This window comes from Apus apus, chromosome 9 (genome assembly GCF_020740795.1).
Source record: "Apus apus isolate bApuApu2 chromosome 9, bApuApu2.pri.cur, whole genome shotgun sequence".
Classification (NCBI taxonomy): Eukaryota; Metazoa; Chordata; class Aves; order Apodiformes; family Apodidae; genus Apus; species Apus apus.
The window spans coordinates 16,934,858-16,951,247 of NC_067290.1; the positions used below are offsets into that span (position 1 = coordinate 16,934,858).

The following is a 16,390-nucleotide window of genomic DNA, read 5'->3' on the forward strand; positions in this document are numbered from 1 at the left end:
GTTTAGTAAGTTGAAAACCCCTAGAAGCTTCAGAGTGTTAGCAATATGAAATTGGTGTGGCCTGACTTTTAAACATTCTGTGTATTTTTAAAATTATTTTTTTATTTCATTTTTTTTTGTTGTTGATGTCTACTTGCCTTCCAGCATGGGTGGTCAAAGCCCAGTGGCTCTGAGTTGTTTCCCGGGAGCCTTGTGCAGGTTAATGACACCTCTGGGCTCCGTGGTGCTATGGCTAAATCCAGGGTTGGTGTGAAAACCCACACACCAAACTGGGCAGCTATGACACAGCCACTGCCTGGCCACGAGTGCAAGCCTGGGTGGTGGGAGGAGCAGGAGGCTATGGCGGGTCCTGGGCCATGTGGGGTATGTGGTGTAACTGTGTTAGGGAGAAGCGTGGCAGATGTTTTGATAAAAAGGGCTGATATAAAACCTAGTTCACTTTATTGCGTTTAGGATTTTCTGTAATTGATTTGATTCCAGGGAGAAAAATCTGAATTTTTTAACCCAAGTTTTTTTCTATTTTTTTTTTTTTCTTAACCAGTGGTGTGAAGCAGGTCAGGGTCTGTGCACTGTCATTTTACAGCAATGACTTCATACCCTCCCCATTTTCTTCCTCTCGTGTTGCTGTTCCCCACTTCCCTGCATGCTGCCCTTTCCCTCCTGTCCCACCTGTCTCCTCCTGGAGCAGGGGCAGAGCTGGCATTGGCTTTGGTACAGGCCAGGGTGCTGGAGTGCCAGTGGGGAGCCCAGAGCTCAGCCTGCCAAAGCACCTTTGCCTTCATGAATTCACAAGCTCTGGGATGTCGCATACCAGAGAGCTCAGATCTGCATTTGGGTTTAAATTTGTGCAAAAGAATGGAAATGTCTCTGTCCAGCCTTTTTTTTCTTTTTTTTAATTGCACTCTTAATAGCTAAAGTGAAGGAGCACAAAACCTGGTTATTTTTAATTTTTCCAAGGGATACCCCTTCCAACAGCCCTGAGGTTGCTCTGCATTGTGTTAATCCACATAAATTGTTCGAGAGACGTGGGCCTAAGCCCGGATGGGAAACGGCACCGAATCAATGAAAGAAAACATTCAGCAATGTGCATTTTATACAAGCATTTAAACTTTTTTTTTTGGGTTTTGTTTAGTAATAAAAGGAACAAAGCTATTATTAGTGACCATGGGCTTGGGAGTTTGCTAAAGCAGCAGTAGTTACTCATCTGTTTTGATTTGCAGAAGTATTCTAACAAAGGCAGCCACAAACGCAGCGGCGGGGTTAGGAGGTGGATGGTAGGAGTGGAAGTGCAGTTTCTGGAAGCTGGTGCTTACTAAGACCTTTCTGTCTAGTCTTGGTTTCGTGGCCATTAGGAGCACGGTTCCCAGTGAGCTCTTGCCTTGCTGGATCGAAAAGAGGGAGAATGAATCCTCTGGGTAAGTTCTCGGTCCTTTTTGTTCTCCGAGCTGCAGCAGGGTTGCACAGAGCAATTGTCACTTCTGGTGCCAGCACGGGGTTGCGTTTGGACGTCAGCTCTTGCAGCTGGCTGGCTGGAGTTGGAGAACAAGCATTGTTGTAGGATATTTTCTTCTGCCCCATCCCCAGGTAGGAATAAAACTAAGAAATTATCTGATTTACAACAACAAAAATCCAAACCTGCACACGGTTGTAAAGGCTTCCTTGCTTGTTTCTTCTGTGAAACCGTCCTAACAAGCATGCACAAGACCCGTGTGTGTGCTTTAATGTTCAGCCAAGCTGGTTCATGGTTCACAGACGCTGTGGACTGCAGAACTGATGCTGTGCGTGGGGTTGGTGCTGCCTTGTGAGTGCTGTTGTGGTGCAGTTTGCTCGGATTGCAGTTGGGGCAGAGGAGCTGGCAGCTGGAAATGTTGCAGTCCAATACCAGCAGTGCCATAAGAGTGTTAGTCCCTGGGGAGTAGGAATGAAATGCTCCTATTGATTTCCTTGGGTTTGAGACCATGTCCCAGCTAAATTTGGTTACAATGGACTGAATGTATGCTTGAATTTAATGTTGTAATCAAGTGCTTAGTGAAAGTTTGCTAAGTATGTCATTAAAATCAGCCTCTTTTTCACCCCAGTCCTGCAGCAGTTAGAGTGTGACCTTGGAATTTGAGTTTAAATCCTAAGGCTGCCAGGACAAATACCACGAGAGATACCTTGAATAAGTAGTGTTACCTTTCTGATTTAACTTTTCAGAAATTGCAGTTTGACTAGATGTCTGTGTGCTGAAGACAGGGGCTTAAAACCACGGAAATGCAGAAGACCTAAATGGAAAACAAGGATGGAGCAGGAGAGCTCTTGTTTGTGAACAGAGATCTCTTGGAGCAGCTGAGCCACAATGTAGAAAGTTCTGAGTATTTTTCTAGTGTCTGAAATGATATTGTCTGTGGTTTTTAGAGAACAGATAAGCAAGGGAGGAATAATTGGGCTGCTTTATCAGGCTGCTTACAGAAACTTGAAATTTAGCATGATAGTTGAATAAAAGGTCTTATCTGTATTTATGGTTAATAGTCAGAAACTGCCGTTTAAGAGTATAGATTAAGTAATTTGTGTTTTGCTTTTATTAAAATATAAATGTCTTTTCCTTAGTTGTTTACAAACATTTTGTCAAAAAATATACCTTCTCTCTTCACTGCATGAAATATTTTACTTTCAGAGGCCAAGGTTTTGGGAGTCAACTGATAGAATAGGGAAAATGTTGCACTGGGCAATATATTTGCACAGGACATTTAGCAGGACTTTTCTGCTTTTTAGGAGTGTTTTTGTTTTGTTTTTTTAATTTGTAACCTTCAAGGTTGTTTTGTTCTGTTTTCTCATAAAGGTTTAGCAAGCAATGAAATATGTAAACAGAAAAGTTTGAAATGACCTGACACTAAAGGGAACAAAGAAACCTTCACACTTTTGAAAGGGGATTGTGCATGTAGAACTTCAGTTTGCTTGTTTTTCCTCTATGGCAAACAAATTTTTGAAGTTTACTTTGGCAGTGATTCCTACCACCATTGTGTTAAATAGGAATGGAAGGATATTTCCAAGCACAGTGTTACTGCTGTGCAGAAATGCAGTTTTAAATATATTTTACTACTTTGGTTTGGCTTTTTACATTTTTTTGTCCTCTTCACATGCATTTTAAGTTCCCAACCACGTTGGAAATAGTCATATTCACCTTTTCACTGGAATGAGGAAAATATATGATTTGGCAATTCTGACTTGAAATTTACTGCTTAAATTTTTAGGCATATGAAATGTTAACCAGTACAAAAATGCCTGCATGGTGGGTCCCACCTTCTACTTGCATATTTGATGTATTAGTTCCAAAGAGTTCTATAGCATTTAATGAAAAATTATAAAGATGGACTTCAGTATAGAAAATGTGATCAGTTTTCTGCCAATATAAATTTTTTGTTTGCTTCTCTAGTTATGAAGGAAAACATTATCAGAGAAAAGCTCTTGAATCATGGAATCATTAAGGTTGGAAAAGACTTTAAAGATCATGAAGTCCAACTGTCAGCCCTACACCCCCATGACCACTAAACCATCTCCCAAAGCACCATGTTTACCTGTTTTTTGAACATGGTGCCTCCCTGAGCAGCCTGTCCCAATGCCTCACCACTCTTTCAGTGAAGAATTTTTTCTTAAGATGTTACTTCTTGGAAGGTAATGCTTGGATGGTCGATTAAATGATGCTGCCATTGAATAATGTAGTGAGAAAATGATGGGACAGTTAGAAACTGGGTTTTTAAGCTGCTGCAGCTAAGTCTAGAACATCCTGGCCGATTTCAAACAAAACGGACTTCTTCAGGTTTTCTGGAGCATGGTCTCTGCATACCTGTTACCCCAAGATTGAGGGATGCACCTTTTCCTTTGGGGGAGGGTATCAGCACAGGAGAATGTGAGTTATCCCTGTAGTAATATGTCCTTACAGTAATACCTCAGGAGCTGCCATGGTTCAGTGAGTGGTTTGGGGATTTTTGTGGCTTGGTTTTGTTTTGAGGATGCTACTGTCAGCTCATGTTCCTTAGGCTGTGTTGGGAATGCCATGATCTCTCCTAGAGGTGAATAAGACCATCCCTACAGTCTTTTCAGTCTGTTACTTCCACTTGGTCATGGAGAGGGCTTTTCACCTTCTTGAACTAGGATCTTCTGCATTCACTGGAATAGCAGTAGCCTTTTATTGCCCTTTTTTATAGCAGAATATTTATTTTTTCCTTAAATAAGAAAGGATAAAACTTACCTGAAGTAATAGCAGTAACAGTAATAAGGTTTTATTGCTCATAAGACACTGGAATGTGCATCCCATTCTGGCACTTGCTTCAGCTGCAAACTTTTTCTTGGACCTGTTTGAAAACCTAACCCCTCTGGCCTGGGAACTGCATTATTCTGGCTGACTTTGCAATCCTCAGCTTACTGGGTGCTGGTTCTGTGGAGGTGTATGGTGGGATGGATGATGGAATTTGATTTTTTGTCAAGGGCTGCTTTTGCTCCTTTGAGGGAATTTTTGAATCCCAGTCTGGAAAGTTTTAATGTGCTGGCTTTTTAGTAATCGTAAACACTTGTTGGATTATTAAAAACTCATACAAAAGCATTCAAATATAAAAGACTTAAAACAACTTGTATATGGACTTAATCATTAGAATGTATTTCTTAATGCTTTTGATCTGCTTTATTTTTTTCCAATGGAACCTTTTCAGCTTAACATTGTGTATTTTGTAGATTGTCTCTGCTTTCCCCCAATTATTTTTAAAAACCAATTTCAGCAGGATGAGGTAACATTTCTTTAGAAAGCGCTTACTCTCTCAGACAGGAGGGTGTTTTTCAGGTTGCATACTTTGATTTTGTGTACTTCTTAATTACTACTTTTTTCAGAATAAATTAGACTGCATTGAGAAAGTACCGGAGGCTGAAGTTCTTTGTTCCCTGGCTGGAAATAATGTGGCCAATGAAGGTGTTTTCACTGCTCCACTTCTGGACTTAGGTGGAAATTTTGGATGGCAAGTCCAGGACATGGAACAGTAATGGGATGGCAAGGGTTTGTGTTTTTAGTCTGATGTAATAGACTGAAAGGGTTTTTCTTTGCTGAACTCATGAATAGGTCTTGCAAGAGCCTGGTAGGTTCACATTCAGTTATGTCTTGTGTTGCTTGTCACTGCTAGGTTGGATAAAGAATCTTTGGGAGAGGAAGAGCAGATGAGCGTGAATAGATTAGCCCGTGTGGCCTGGTACTTCAAAGCATGAGAGTTCCAGGTTTCCAGGATGGCAGGAAGTGGTGGGCAAATGAAGGTGTGGTGTAAAGACTCTTGAAGGTAAATTGGCTTAGTTCTCCCTGCAAAGCAAACTCCCTGCAGGGGTGTGTGAGTTTTGTTCCTGTATGGAAGTCTGCTGCAAGTTCTATTCATGTTATAAACACATTGACCTGAAGAGAATAATTAAATTGACTGACCAGTTTTGGCTGTCCAGGCTGAACTGTTAGAGATACCCCAGGCTGGTTAGGAAGGCATTACTTGGAAACCAGAAGGGACCTTCTAGGAGAACACGGCATAGTGGGTGTACATTTTTGTACGTTTTTGTTCCTTGACTGAAAAAAGAAGCAAATATTTTTACTCAAAACTGGTGACCTACTTGAACATTTGATTAAGGCAAAACTTCTCGATGCTGACTCTGTGGGCAATTAAACTGAATAACGTGGTGTCGTTAACAGAAAGAAAATAGGGACCGAGGCTGATGATTCGATGTGAATGAATAACAGCTTCTCCTTTTCATCACCTGCTCCCACAGTTTTCTCACTCCAGCTTTCCTTTGCGCTGCTGTGTCAGTTACTTGTGCTGCTTGATGGGAGTTTTATGCCTGTTTAAGAAACAGTGACTTGGAGGAACCTTTACATGACAAAAATTATCCTTATATGGAGCCTGTTTTCAGACCTTTTCCTAATGTTAGTACTTGAAGTTAGTCTTAAACATGGAGTTAGTCCATCTGAATGTGTGACTGGCCCAGGAAGCACAGGACCCCTTTGGTGTCTGCGTGGTTCAGTGCAGAAAATTGAGGAACAGTGTAGCAGCAAGACACAAAAGGTGGGGTCAGTTCAACGGTAGTGACTTGCAGAGTGGTAACATAGGCACTCAAGTTATTTTTAAATTAGTTGGAAAGGAGGGGTCACATTTTTGCGGAATTATTTGCTACTTCATCACTTCTGAACTCTGGTTCACTCAGCTGGGCTAACATGGGAGAAGATATGGGCAACTGCATCCTCCAAGGTGGGGGTGAGAGGGAGGATTTCCAAGAAATTGCAGCACAATGACTGCAAATAATCTTTTTTTCAGCTGACCCAGCATGCCAGACGATATGAGGAATGTTTAATTAGGGCCCAGTTGGGCTGGTAGCTCTAGAAGAGCCTTTTTTTTTTTTTTTTTTTTTTTTTTTTTTTTTTGTGGGATTCACTGAGAAGCCTGTTGAAGCTAGCATGCTCACCTTCTAGAAGGATTGTATTTGGCCATGCTGTGGTATGGAAGGCAACAGCTCCTGTTGTGTGCAGGACTATATTCCAGCATTGCTTCAGGATCTGTATGCTCTGCCAAAGAGCTTGTGTTGTCCTGCATCTGTTCCGTTGGAGCTTTTGGCTGGACGGCGTCTTCTCTGGCCCATAAATTGTTACTGGCTGCTTCGTTTCACAGTGACCTACTTTGATTAGGCAACAGGTCTTTATCTGAAAAGCAGCAAGTTGTTCCTTTGCCAGTCCTCCAGTTGGAAACAGTTTTGGAACTGGACTTCTCAGAATAAGACTGTTGGTACCAATTAAATCCTATTCATACCTGGTTTATATCACTTGGTGAAGTGTCAGGGTTGTTCTTTCTGGGATGTTTGTTTCTCTGCTATATTTATAGACAAGCAAACACTCATCCCCATCAGCCTTCATTTTGCAAGGTGAAAATGCCAAACTTTTCTTTAGTTTCCTACTATAAAGGGGGATCTTGTTTCTCTCCTCACTTCAATTTCAGCTCCTTGTTTCCGAGCAAAGATGCCCAAGCAGGAGCCCTTGCCCACAAGGTCTTACACAGATGTCTTGAACTATGGATACTTGTGCTTCTCCATCCTCTCTGGTATTACCTTGTCTGAAACAGCCTTAAGCTGCTTCTTTTTATGCTTTTGTTGCAGTGCTTGGCCACTTGTGCTGTTAGGAGTGACTCATTCCCCTGAGCTCTTCTCTGTCCCATTGAGTTTAAATTCATCATAGAAATACCGATGATGGACCATACCCTGTTGTGCTTTGAAAGTTCCTAATGGAGTTATGGCAGCTCACCAGAAGGATGAGCTGTTTCTTCTGAACTGTGCTTTGAAACAATACAGACCAGATCCAGCAGATAAAAATCAAGGGGAATTTTACTGTAAGCAATGAGTTATCTCCCAGAAAGTCAGTGAATCCAAGTCTGAAGCCTTAGCAGAGACATCAGGTACAAAAGTGATCAGAGGGCTAGAAAACGTCTCCTGGGAAGATAAGCTGAGAGAGTTTGGGTTGTTCAGCCTGGGGAGGAGAAGGCTCCAGGAAGACCTTATAGTCACCTTCCAGGACCTGGAGGAGGAGTATAAGAATGATGGTGACAAATGTTTTAGCAGGACTTGTAGTGATAGGACAAGGGATAATGGATTTAACTGTAAGAGGGTAGATTTAGAATAGGTATAAGGAAGAAATGTTTTATGCTGAGGCTGGTAGAACACTGGCACAGGTTGTCCAGGAAGGTGGTGGATGCCTCATCCCTGGAAACATTCCAGGTCATGTTGAATGGGGTTCTGAGCAACCTGATCTAGGTGAAGGTGTCCCTGCTCACTGCAGAGGCGTTAGACCAGAGGACCTTTGAAGGCCCCTTCCAGCCTGAACCATTCTGTGAAAGCTGCTGACCAATTTGGGTGTATGATCTGGCAGTAAGCTTAGATGCTGTCCCTTTATAAGGGGAGAAACAGCAATGCAGTTTTAATGTGGTGGGAGCTCAAGGCCAGTGTCAAGGCTGGTAGGAGTTGCAGTGTTGTTTGGGATTTGGAGTTTCTGAAATCTTTGATTCTTTCACAATGACATGACAGTGCTTGGAGGAGGGATGAGTGGGTCTGGGAGGGGAGCAGGGCCTGGGAGGTCAGGGCTGTTCTGAAGCTGATGTGTGCCCACTGTTTATCGGGGGAGGGCTGTTTATCCGGAGGGAGGGTGGCATTTTCCTCTTTGCCTCTTTACCCTTTTTCTCCCCTCTGAAGCGAGGTGCCAGCCAGCTGGCTGGGGAAGCGGGAGACAAAGCTCCATCTAGTGTGGAAAGAGAGATGTCAGGGAGCCGGCAAAATAAGAAATCCTACGGTAGGTGCCTCCCCCTGGTCCAGGCACCGGATTTGTGGTTTGGTTTTGTTTGTTTGTTTTTTGCTTTGTTTTGGTTTGCTTTTGATACCTTGTGAATAGGGTTGTAAATGCTGCCTTCACTGTGCCATTGTTAATTGAATAACTTGGGCATCCTGGAGAGCTGGTGCTCATTTTCTGTACCCTGGAATGTGCAGAGGTTAATACTGGTGTTAATACAGTTTTAAGTAGTCTATAATGTCAGTTCTTGGCAAAACCAAGTATATGTCCATCCATTAAGATTAGGAATTTTATAGCCAGCTTATAGCCCTGTGAGGAGAAGGGACACAAAAGTGTAACTGTATGTAAAGGTTAATGCTTTTAAAGTAAAATAACTTTTGACTGTCTGACTGGCTTGTACAACCTTAAACCACGGTAAGTGCAAAATTAATGCAAGTATAAATGGACAAGACATTTTATTATTATCTTTTAAAAACAAAACAAGAATAAGTACTCTAGTTGACCCTGCCTGGCAGAGGTGATGATCTTTCGAGGTCCCTTCCAACCCCTAAGATTCTGTGATTCTGTGAAATAATCTTGTCTGTTCTGGAAGTTGCTAAATATATATTTTATTCCCCCCTCCGAGTATTTAGAAAACCAGTTGCAGTTCCTGAAAGTGGCTTTGCAGCAACCTTTGGAACTGCACAGCATTTCTAGGTGACTTTGCTGCAAATTTATAAACCTTGGTGGCTGCTGTAGGACTGTATAGTTGTCTGCTGTAGCCTAGAACAAGAGAAGGTGTGAATTTCTGCTCCACCGTATTGGTGGGTCCTGCTGCAGGCACTTTGCCAAGGTCATGAATGCTAAATAAACCAGATTAAACAAAACCCTGTTGCGAGAATTCATGATTAACTGTAGTCTTTGCAGGATTTATTGGTTATATGCTAAGCCCCTGCCTTTATTTTTTTGTCCTAGTAACTAAGGCAGATGTGAACTTCAAGTCTGGTGAAAAATTGTTTGGCTCTTGCCTGTGTTTACATGATTCAGGAGTTTGCAGTAGTTCCACAACAAATATAGCTTTGAACAGAAATAGCCCTTCAAGTGCTGTGCTTCTGGCAGTGCAGGAGGGATTAAGAGGCTCTAATAAAAAGGCTTGTAAATGGTTTTGAGTTGAATGCTTTTTGTTGGTGGTTTTTGGGGTTTTTTTGTGTATGTGTTGTGTGGGTTATTTTTTTTTTTCCTTTTTCAAAAATACACCAATAGCTGTAGGGTGGGTATTTTGCAAAGTAAGAAGTGGTATTCCTGCAGCAAGTTACCTGGACAGCATGTCTGGTTTAGTTGGGAAACTGTGCAAAACATGGTGCATGCTGGAGAATTTAACTTAAAATACCTTTTTTTGTAGAACTGCATCAGCTGTATTAATTTTTGATAATATATTTGGTTGCATGAAGTTGTTTCTGAGGGTTTTGCTTGACATCTCTTACTTGAGAAGGGCTTATGCTTTATAGATGCAACCTGAGACAGATGCGGAACAAAAGAGTAATGGCAAAACGAAATGAACACTTTGTATGAACAGGACTGTATTTGAAGTCTTAAGAAAAGACTTAAGAATAGATCAAGGAGGACCTTTTTGTGTAGATTTTGACACAGTGAATTGGAAAGTATAGATGTTGCTTGCATGTTCTTACTTTGAATGAGACTTGATTCTGTATCATGTTTTTGATTTAGTAGGTCTTTTATTTACATGTCGTCCTAAGCTTCAGTGATTGTTTTCCTCTTTCCCCCTCTCTGGTGTTCATGGACCTTTGTCTGGCTAGACACAAAGTACATAATTATTTATTTTATAGAGAGGGTGGAGGGAGACTTGCCAGAACAGTCTCTGGAGATGCCAGTTCCCCAGAACTCCAGCCTTTAAATCAATACTAAATATTTTTGTGAAAGACTGCAATTCATATAGATGTCATGAACTTTACAGAATTTACAGCTGTTGGATGGTGGGTGAAGAGGTCCTCTAGTCAACACTTTCTCTGACCTACTCCAGCCACCCAGTGCCAGCTGCATACAAACCCCAGGGTGTTCTGACGTGACCCACAACTTACACCTGGAGGTTGTGAGCACCCAGTGCCAGCTGCATACAAACCCCAGGGTGTTCTGACGTGACCCACAACTTACACCTGGAGGTTGTGAGCACACAGAAACCCTACTCATGTTGGGAAGGCCCTGAACTGGGAGTGGTTGGGATTTTGGGATAGGTACCTGGGGACAGAAGTACCTTATTGCTGGATGTGGCTGTACTGAGGATGCTGATGGATCTCGTGGTAGAACAGTGGAGCTACCTGATGGACTACTGGGGTTTACTTTCTCCAGGAGCCTTGGTTTGAGATTGCCTCATGTCAGGGTTGTTGAAAGTCACATGGAACGGCCTAAGGAAGGGAACTGGAGGCCATCTCTTCTGTAGTTGTTTGCCGTTGGGCCATTCCTTAAGTGAACAATTGTCATTTTGCTTGGTCTCAACTAGCAAGTTTGTAAACATCGCTAGTCCTTTCTTACATGGACAGCTGGAGCTTGTCCCAACTTCCCTGTCTGTGCTGTGAATACCCAAAGCAGCAAGACTGGTACCACTGTCCTGCCATTGCAAAGCACGATTGCAGCTTACCTATCCAAATGGTTGGTAAAGTAAGTTGTTGTGAATAAAAGTCGTTTGCCCTTCCCCCCCCCAGTCATTCAGCCTGGACTGTCAAACAATCCTTTTTGCCCTAGTCACTCTTCCACAAATAGCCACAAATGTGGAAGAACTATGAGCAACGGTTAAGGACTAAAACTGAAGTTTTCTTGAAATGTGTAGACACTGAGAAATCAGTTTCAGCAACCTTGAGAGCTGCTTTGTTAGAAAGAAAAGTTGCTAAAGACACTCTCTGATCTGATCAGGTCTTGTAATGAACAGCTAGAGCTGTGGCTAGAGATTGAAGTGAGGGTTTGCATAATGTCTGCCCAAGATTATTTTAAAGTTAACGAGTTGTTGCAGTGGTGTGTTAGGAGTTTTTTCCCCTTGCACAGAGTATTCACCATAACAAGCAAGTCCCACATGCTGATAACACAGACCCATCACATACCGAGCACCAAATTTGCTTTGTGGTTTTCATTATGACTCTTCAGGGTTCTTAATCATTTAAAGCAAATCTTCCATAATCACTTTCCCTTTTACTCCTTAAGATCCTGTTTGCTCAGCATACCAGAGTGAGGATATCATCTGTGCAAGATGAGGCTCTGAGGTGCCTTGGCATCTTAGGAAAGGGTTGTATAATGCTCTGACAGCGGAGCCAGGAAGCAGAAAACCTTGGATGAGCAGGAGGGTGTGGGCTGGGCATTGCTGGGTCACTGTAAGCCTGGAGGAGCCTGGTGGCTTTTTGGCTGAAAGGGACTCTGAGCTTGTGAATGACAGGTACAAGCTGTGAACACAACATGGTCGAGTCTTGTTTTCTGCTGGGCTGCCTCTGTGAATAAACTTGCCATCTGACTGTGTAAGTGCTTGATCATTTCTATACCAAGATATGATGGAAAGGTGATGGATGGGCAGTCAGATTTGGGCACTGTGTAATTGCAAAGTATCTAAAAGTTTGGTGATCATACATAATCTTCCCTCTAAGCTGTGGTGTTATCTTCTCTATTTACCCAGATAAAAGAAGGTAAACTCTGTATTACAAAATCAAGAGCTACAGAGGTTGTTAGTGGAGCGTTATCTCCTGCCTTTTTCTTTTATCACCTCTCGGTCGATTTTTATCTATCTGATTTTATCTATCCTTTTTGTTTTGCAAATGTGTGTAGAGCTCTTTAGAGAGGGAAGTAGATGCCACCCATAGATGTGGTGTCTGAAAAATGGTTCAAAAAGCCTTTAACAAGGTGACTGGTGGTCAGGATCTCAAGTGAAAGACAAATAAACCTCATGCTTTCCGTCCCCCCCCCCCCTTTTTTTTTTGTGTGTGTAATCTCTTGTCTGAAGTTTGTGATGGCTTTGAAAATTTCAGGAAGAGCACCAAACCAATATTGGGTAATGCAATCAGCTGAACTTTAAATTCCTTTCACCCAAGAACATTTTGGGGAGCTTGAGGTATTGGTGTGTAGGTGTATCTTCACCTGGCTGCTCCTTTCTGCCTGAGGAATTCAGCCGTTTGAGCAGAGGTGAAACTGGGGAAATACTGTGTATGCTGTTACATTGAGTCTCTGTACTGTTACAGGTGCATGTCTAGCTCTTCTGAGATACACCTCCAGTGATTCCTGTGTGGAGGTTCACCTAAGTGAACCTTGAACGTGAAGGAGTTACGTCCCAGAAAACAGATTTGCCTTGCACCCCCCCTTTCCTGCTGTCTCTCTTGGTGATAAAGATCGTGAGAAAACTGTGCCCATTACAGACAGCCCTTATCCAATCCTGTGATGCCATTAATGGCCAGATCACACCCCTTTTAATGAATGAATGGGAGAAGCACTTTCAGTGCCGACCCATGTCTTCCTTTCTTATTGAATCTGCAGCGAGATGCCTGTGGTGGCCAGGGTGGTGCAGCTGCCGAGGCACAGGTCTGGGCATCAGCCCCACGGGAGCACTGGGCGTCCGTCTGTGCCCCGTCTCCAGCAGCAGTTTGTGCAATACTCTCGTGCAGGTGAGACAAGATGTAGTGAGATCCTGACCCTGAACTTCTGGGCTGTTACGGAGTCCCTTCATGACGGCTGAAGACCTTGCATGTGGCTTCCTCACCTGCCCTGCTCTTCATCTTGGTAGGTGCTGGATTGCACAGGTCTGCAGTGCTGGCAGGCGCCGGGCGCCGCTGCCCGCCTGGCTGCTCCCCAGGGATTGGAGTTGCCAGGTCCTTATCTGGAGCCACCCCTAGAGACACGGCCAGCCAGAAGGCTGCTTGACTTTCAACCGAGGGTGCTCTGCAAAAGCCCTTGGACAGGATTTTGGGGGGGAAGATGGAAGCTGTTAGTGTTCAGAGGTTCATGCCCTGCTGCTTTGACAGCTTCTGTCTGTAAGTGGCACTTTGCTGGAGCGATGGCACCGCGAGCCGAGAGCATGGTGGGTTTGGTGTGATGGAGGTTGTGTTCTGGGAGGTAGGAGTGCCATGTTTGGAGCTGGCTGCTGTCTTCTGCAGAGGTGCAGTAGCTGTGGCTGGCTGGAGATTGTGATGGTGGCTTTTAGGAGGGGAAGAATTGTAAAATACTCCCGTGTTCAAAGAAGCTCATAAATATATACATATGCACACATATATATGTCTATATCCTTCTGCAACTTAATGGCATGCACATGTTTGGGCTAATGGAGGTTCAGTTTAGTAATAAAAAGAGTTGGTGCATTATAGTAGTTACCATATAGAGGTCTTTGAGGACATCCTGGGTTTGCAATTATTCATTTCCCTTTTAACAGGAATGGTAGTAAAGGATTGTAAAATGTGACCTTTGCAGCTTCTAGACTGAACCTCTTTAGTTTTACATTGTTCCTTAAGCTGCTGGTGATCAAGCTTCCCAAGCTATACTGCAAGCTGTGTCCACAAGTAAATGGGCATTCAAGCAGATCAACTTACGGCATTTTATTAAGTCAACACTCATGCAAAAGCCACCTCCAGAGCTTAATAATTATTTACTGAGTGCTCTTGGGTCATGAGAGAGATTTTCATTAAGTTCGGAAAGCATTATGTTCAGCAGCTTGTGAAGGTGTGTTTTAAAGACAGGAAGAAAAATGGAAAACTACTAAATGGTGTACAGCTACTTAAAAACATTTCTTAGCCAAGGATTAAACAACGGGTTTAAATGTTAGAACTTTGTTTGGGTTTTGGGTTTGTTTGGTGGGGTGTTTTGATGTTTTTACTTTGTTTTGTTTGTTTTTTCAGAAGACAAGTGTATCTACTGTGTTAGTTCAATTTGTAATTCAACCCTTAGCTCCTGGGTAGTGAACCTTCATGGTGGATGTTTGAGGTATTTTTCCTTCTTCCTCCCAGCCAGGTCCCCTCAATGCATTCAGGTTGGATGCTCCTTGGGCTGTGAGTTGTTCCATGGGTGCAGCCGCTGGTGTAGGGTAAGCAGTGCTGCTGCAGGAGAGCAGCTCTGAGCTGGTTCAGGTTGAGATAAGAAGGCTCTGGAGGGACATAAAACGTTTGCTGTGATGATGGAGAAGATACTGCAACGGGCAGAGTATCTCTTTAAAAATGTAACCTTCAAACAAGGAAACCCTCTTTCATATAGAGGCCTAAAACGTAGTCCCTGCTTTACTGTAAAAGCTGATAAAGGTCTCCACAACGTTTGTGCCATTACCCTGTCCTTGGCAAGAAAGGACGTTAAAGGGGTGCCAGCTGTTAGTTTATTTATTTTTACATTGATACTTTAAGCAGTGCCAGGCATTTGGTGTGTGAGCAGAGCATCGCTGTAACCCACAATTTTAGGCATGAAGTACAAAGTGCTCCAGGGAAAATGCCCTAGTAGTGTTCTTATACTTAGAATCCTTAATAGAATACTTAAGCTGAAAACAAGGGAGAAGAGATTGTGTGTGGGCTTTGTTGTTTGTGAGTGTTCTTGTTTTGGGGTTTGGCTCCCTCTTGCAGTTTTTTTTTTCTTTTGGTGTTATCTTTTCTGTCACCCCCTGTGGCAAACCCTGCCGGCTGGGAGATCAGATGCTGTGAGAAGTGTTGTTGCTTCAGCCGTGTATATAGTCCTGTTGACAAAAAGCTTCTTGAAGTTTTACTGCTTAGTAGAGAGACTGAAATCAGAATCTGCACAAATAAACTCAGTTTTGAGGAACCTGTAGTGGTCATTGAAGAGGAGAGGGATGTTGGAAGGGGAGCTGTGTGGTGGTCTCTGGTGTTGAAGCCTTCTGGAGGTCAAGCCATGTATTTGAGTTGTGATGTTAGCATTCTCTCATCTGCTTGCTTTAAAGATCAAGGTAGTTTTATGCTAATGTCAGATGCTTAAATGTGGGTGTCTTTTCTCTATATATAATTATGAATGGGATAAGGGTAAGACATGAAACACAAGCATCTAAATCCTGTGTTATTTCTTACCTCTGACCTCTGAGATCTGGTGCAGCTCAGTGGATTTCTGGAGGTTCTAAATCTGCTTTTCTTGGCTGATTTTTCTGTGGACTAGCCCATTAACAAACAGTTGGCATGAACAGAGGAAAGCACCAGCCTCCCTCTTCTGTGCTATTTCTCTGCTTGTAGCACAGCAGTTGATCCTGCCAGAGCAAGTGCTTTTGAAGCTCTCTTTTTAAATGCATTTTATTTGGTTCTTGTTCATCTCTATTTGAGAAGTTGGTATGTGCTTTCAGGCATTGTAATTTATCTAAGAAACCTTACACTGGAGGCTTTTGTTTTTCTTTTTTCTTTTTTTAAGAAACCTCTAAACAGTAATTACAAAGCAAAGCTGAGTTAAATAACTTTTTCCTGTTCAAAATCTCCAGAGAAGTCTCTTAAGAAGTACATAGCTAATGCAAAATAATGTTTATAAACCAGAAAACTCATGTAAATAAGGCATGTGAACCACAGAACTTGTTTGATTGATTTATAAGACTCTGAAAAAAAACCACCAGACCAACAAAAGATTAGTTTGTCTTTTTGCCCAAAGAGGCAGAGATAAAATAATCAGCACACATCTGGGAAGGTAGATTAGGCTCTAAAAGGTATGGTCTCTGTAATCTCTTGAGTCGATGGCAACAAAATCAAACTTGATTTTAACCTGATCAGTTGCCTTTTGTTGTGGAGCAGCCCATCTGCATTATAACTTACATATGCAGTAGCATTTCCCAGCCATCTGTGCAAAGGATATGTAATTTAAACTTATTAAATAAGATGTTATCACTTCATGATTAATTGGATTGGCACGTGACACTCATAACTAGTAACTCTCAGTCTGTATTACACTATGCTTAATAGACTAATGGATAACTGGCTTAATCATATATCAATTAAAAGGATGAGTCGGTTTCATTTATTGCAATTAAAAGGTATCCATAAACAGTGTTTGCAGGAAGTATCTAAATCACATTGTGTATCAGTTGTGTGTGTGGGCTCAGTTGCCAAGTCTGCATAATCCAGGGGTGAATCA

General features: G+C 42.5%; 1 protein-coding gene across 5 annotated transcripts in view; it reads left to right on the forward strand.

Annotated features, from left to right (window-relative positions):
• Positions 1–16,390, forward strand: part of MITF (melanocyte inducing transcription factor) — a 102,923-nt gene that overhangs the window by 36,435 nt on the left and 50,098 nt on the right. Inside the window, exon 1 of one of the 5 annotated variants that reach the window (XM_051627456.1) lies at positions 11,734–11,826. The exons of the other annotated variants lie outside the window; for them this stretch is intronic. The gene's annotated coding sequence lies outside the window, so the exon portion shown is untranslated. Of the gene's footprint in view, positions 1–11,733; positions 11,827–16,390 lie in introns of those variants that run through there. 5 annotated transcript variants of the gene reach the window in all.